Source organism: Thamnophis elegans, unplaced genomic scaffold (assembly GCF_009769535.1).
Source record: "Thamnophis elegans isolate rThaEle1 unplaced genomic scaffold, rThaEle1.pri scaffold_42_arrow_ctg1, whole genome shotgun sequence".
Taxonomy (NCBI): Eukaryota; Metazoa; Chordata; class Lepidosauria; order Squamata; family Colubridae; genus Thamnophis; species Thamnophis elegans.
Window position 1 is genome coordinate 8,578 of NW_022473894.1, and position 4,150 is coordinate 12,727.

At 45.4% G+C, this 4,150-nt stretch overlaps 1 protein-coding gene across 1 annotated transcript in view; it reads right to left on the reverse strand.

Moving 5' to 3' along the window:
- Positions 1–1,969: 1,969 nt before the first annotated feature.
- Positions 1,970–4,150, reverse strand: part of LOC116523541 (serine/threonine-protein kinase MRCK gamma-like) — a 187,355-nt gene continuing 185,174 nt past the window's right edge. The window contains exon 11 of the mRNA XM_032238651.1: positions 1,970–4,144. The gene's annotated coding sequence lies outside the window, so the exon portion shown is untranslated. The remainder of the gene's footprint in view (positions 4,145–4,150) is intronic.

The following is a 4,150-nucleotide window of genomic DNA, read 5'->3' on the forward strand; positions in this document are numbered from 1 at the left end:
TTCTATTGGCACCCTCCTGAAGAAACCATCTTTGGATCCAGCTGTTCTTAATAGCTATCGTCCTGTCTCCAACCTTCCCTTTTTGGGGAAGGTTGTTGAGAAGGTGGTGGCCTTTCAGCTCCAACGGTCCTTGGAGGAAGCAAACTACCTAGACCCCTTCCAGTCAGGCTTCAGACCCGGTTACAGCACAGAAACCGCTTTGGTCGCATTGATTGATGATCTCTGGAGAGCCAGAGATGAAGGACATTCCTCCATCCTGGTCCTCCTTGACCTCTCAGCGGCTTTCGATACCATCGACCATGGTATCCTTCTGCGACGACTGCGGGGGGTGGGAGTGGGAGGCACCGTGCTACGGTGGTTCTCCTCCTACCTCTCGGACAGGTCGCAGTCGGTGTTAGTGGGGGGGCAGAGATCGTCCCCTAGGCCCCTAAATTATGGGGTGCCTCAGGGTTCGGTCTTATCCCCCCTGCTATTCAACATCTACATGAAACCGCTGGGAGAGATCATCCGCAGGCACGGGATTAGATACCATCAATATGCGGACGATACTCAATTGTATCTGTCCGCCCCGTGCCAACTCAATGAAGCGGCAGACGTGATGAGCCGGGGTCTTGAGGCCGTTATGGACTGGATGAGGGTTAACAAGCTTGTGCTCAACCCAGAAAAGACCGAGTGGCTGTTGTGTTTTCCTCCCAAAGATTTGACTAATATTCCAACACTCAGGCTGGGGGGTCAAATTTTGCACCCCTCAGAGAGGGTTCGCAACTTGGGAGTCCTCCTGGATCCACAGCTGTCATTTGACCACCACCTAACGGCTGTGACCAGGGGGGCATTCGCCCAGGTTCGCCTGGTGCGCCAGTTGCGACCCTACCTGAATCGGGAGGCTCTCACAACAGTCACTCGGGCCCTTGTGATCTCTAGGCTGGAATACTGCAATGTGCTCTACATGGGGCTGCCCTTGAAGAGCATCCGGCGGCTTCAGCTAGTTCAGAACGCAGCCGCGCGAGTGATTGCGGGTGCACCTCGATTCACCCGCATAACACCCATCCTCCGCGAGCTGCGCTGGCTGCCTGTCGATCTCCGGATGCGCTTCAAGGTGCTATTAATCACCCATAAAGCCCTACATGGCAGTGGATCTGGATACTTGAGAGACCGCCTTCTGCCAATTACCTCCCTGCGACCAATAAGATCCCATAGACTAGGCCTCCTCCGTATTCCATCGGCCAGCCAGTGTCGGCTGGCAACCACAAGGAGGAGGGCCTTCTCAGCAGTAGCCCCGGCCCTTTGGAACGAGCTCCCCGTGGAGATTCGTACCCTCTCCACCGTCCAAGCCTTCCGCATAGCCTTGAAGAACTGGCTCGCCCGTCAGGCCTGGGGATAAGGATAGTGACCCCTCCCGAATGATGAATGTATGTTGCCTACCATTTTATTACATGTCTTCTATCTTGATGTTTGTGTTCCCCCCTTCCCAGTTTTATGTGAGCCGCCCTGAGTCCCCTCAGGGAAAAGGGCGGCCTACAAATTCTAATAAAACTCCAAAAAACTCCAAACTCCATTACACCAACACGGAAAGAATTCTTTTCACAGCTTAAAAGGCAGTTCATATGAAATCCTGACTCAAGAACAATTTTTATAAACATTGAATATGTAGAATGAATAAAGTGTTTCTATGAAAAAAAAATGGATTCTCATTGCTAGTAGAGAGTTGAGAAATGTTATTCTAAGTAAATGCATGCCTCCCCCATACATCCCTTAAAATACACCACCTAAATCATTCCTTAAATATTCCGTATGCCTTTGGGCTTAAAATGTGACTGTACCAATAAAGGTCCCTGTTTGAATTGTCCATTACCTTAGTAAGGGAGGAACATGACAAGGAATCGCTTTATAAAGGAGCACTCTCTGCTTCTGCTTATAGAAATCTGATAGCAAAGCCAGTCAGCCCTTGGTCAATTATTATTGACTTTATATGTGCAAAAAGAATTTGCAAATGCTATTTAGTACATCAGCCTACCTTTACCTGTGAGTTTGGTACCAGCACAGCTATTTTGCCCTCGCCCCATCTTCTATTGGCACCCTTTTGTACTGTCCATGTCCAGTTGCCACATACTTATATTTCTTGCCAGGAATCTTGACCTAAAAATGAGGATGAAAAATTGCAATTTCAGTGGTTAAAACCCAAATCCTTACTATTCTTCCACCCTACAGTTTTTGAAGTGCTTTGAAAAAAACTAAGTTTGACCATTAGCCATCAAATATGGGCTGATTTCATGCACTGTGCTTCTGTTCCTTTTTCTTTGGCCTGGAAGTTTAAACAACAGTTCATTATTTGATACCAGAAAAACCTGAACCTATGTCTGTGATGGCAAATCTATGGCATGCATGCAAGAGGTGGCATGCAGAGTCCTCTCTGTGGACTTGTGCGCTGTCGCCAGCTGATCTGATTCCTGGCATGCCGGCTAACTGGTCTTCATGGGTGCCAGAGCGCCAGAAAATAGGCCAAAAAACAGGCCATTTTCCAGACCATTTTCAGCCCATCTTTTGGGCATTTTTGGGCTGTCTTGAGCTAAAAGTAGCCACAAAAATGGTCCCCAAACCAGCCCAAAAACAGACATGGATGCCCAGCCAGCTGGTGTTCAGGTTTTCGGTGCTCCGGCATGGCCAAAGACCAGCTGGCAAGTGCATGCATGCACACTGGCCAGCTGTTGTTCAGGTTTCCAGTGCGCACACATGCATGTGCATGCATGCACAGTCCGGTTTGGGCACTCTGTGCCAAAAAAAATTCACCATCACTATCCTATGTCAAAAACCAAAATCACCTCAAACCTCTGCAGAAAAATAGCTCAAAAGTTAACAAGCAAATCTGCTGAATTGTTATTCCAGATGCTCCTACACTTTAAATCAGGAGTCCCCAATTCCCAGTCCAGGGATGGGTACCAGTCTGCAGTCATTCACAATTATTTATGTAAGATATGCAGTTGCATACATTCCCCCCCCCAAAAAATAAATAAATAAATAAAGGCAATAAATAAAATGAGAACAGGGTCAAGAATAAAGTTAGAAAAAGCAATATGGAAAAGAGAACATAAATATACATTGTAAAGGGGAATTTTGGTGAGTCCTCTATCCCCCCTTCTGTTTCCCATCCACTCTTCACTCCTTAAATATTTGTGTTAATACTTTACAAAGCATCGGAGGTTTTTCTTTATTTAAATCATCCATGGTTTTCGATCTCGACTCTCTTCCTCAAAACCATATTCCAAATTCCTGGATCCTCTTTACTGTGCAATATGTTCCATATAAGGGAGAATTTCATTATTATTATTTTATTGTATCCTGCCTGTATTATTTTTGCAAGTAACAAGCGGCAAACATACCTGAAACTCCTCCTCTTCTATTTTCCCACAACAACCACCCTTTGAGGTGTTGGGTTGAAAAAGATACAACCTTCTGAGGTTGAGTGGGGGGGACACAGTTGGCCACTAACATGGAATTAAAATTTATATCCAATCTATTTTCACAGAAAATTAAGAATATATTTGCACAACTAGCTTGGAGGTAGTTTACTTGCAAATTTTCCTTCCCTGCGTTCAATCCCTCTCCATCCCCTTTTTGGATAAAGACATTTATACCAACCAAACAGATGATGACAATGAAGAACATAGAATTCTGATTTGTGTGGAACTGGGCAGGAATACGTGACCCAGGATTAGTCAATGTGAACATTTGTTTTTAGCTCCATAGGTAGAAGCAATGTGCCTCTGTATGTCGTTTGTTGGGAAGCGCAAGCAGGAAGATGCTATCACACTCCTGACCGGTTGTGAGCTTCCTCGGGCAGCTACTATGCTTCTGGCAAAATAAAACACTGAATTAAATACATATTTCACTTGATATAGTGGAACAATTTTCCTTTAATACCATGAACAGGAGAGCTTGCATTCAATGAGCTGAGGAGGAGCCAACTGCATACAGCCACAATAATGGGAGAAAAAATCTTTCTTTTAATAGTCACAGGGTGGCTATAGAAGTCCTTCAAGGGTGCTTTAATTTGACAATGCATTACGTGAAGCATCTTTTCAAAGCTACATTAAGGAAGAGTAAAACTAAGCTGCTGTGTTGTTTCATTTTGCATCACTTCTGGGCCCTTTTC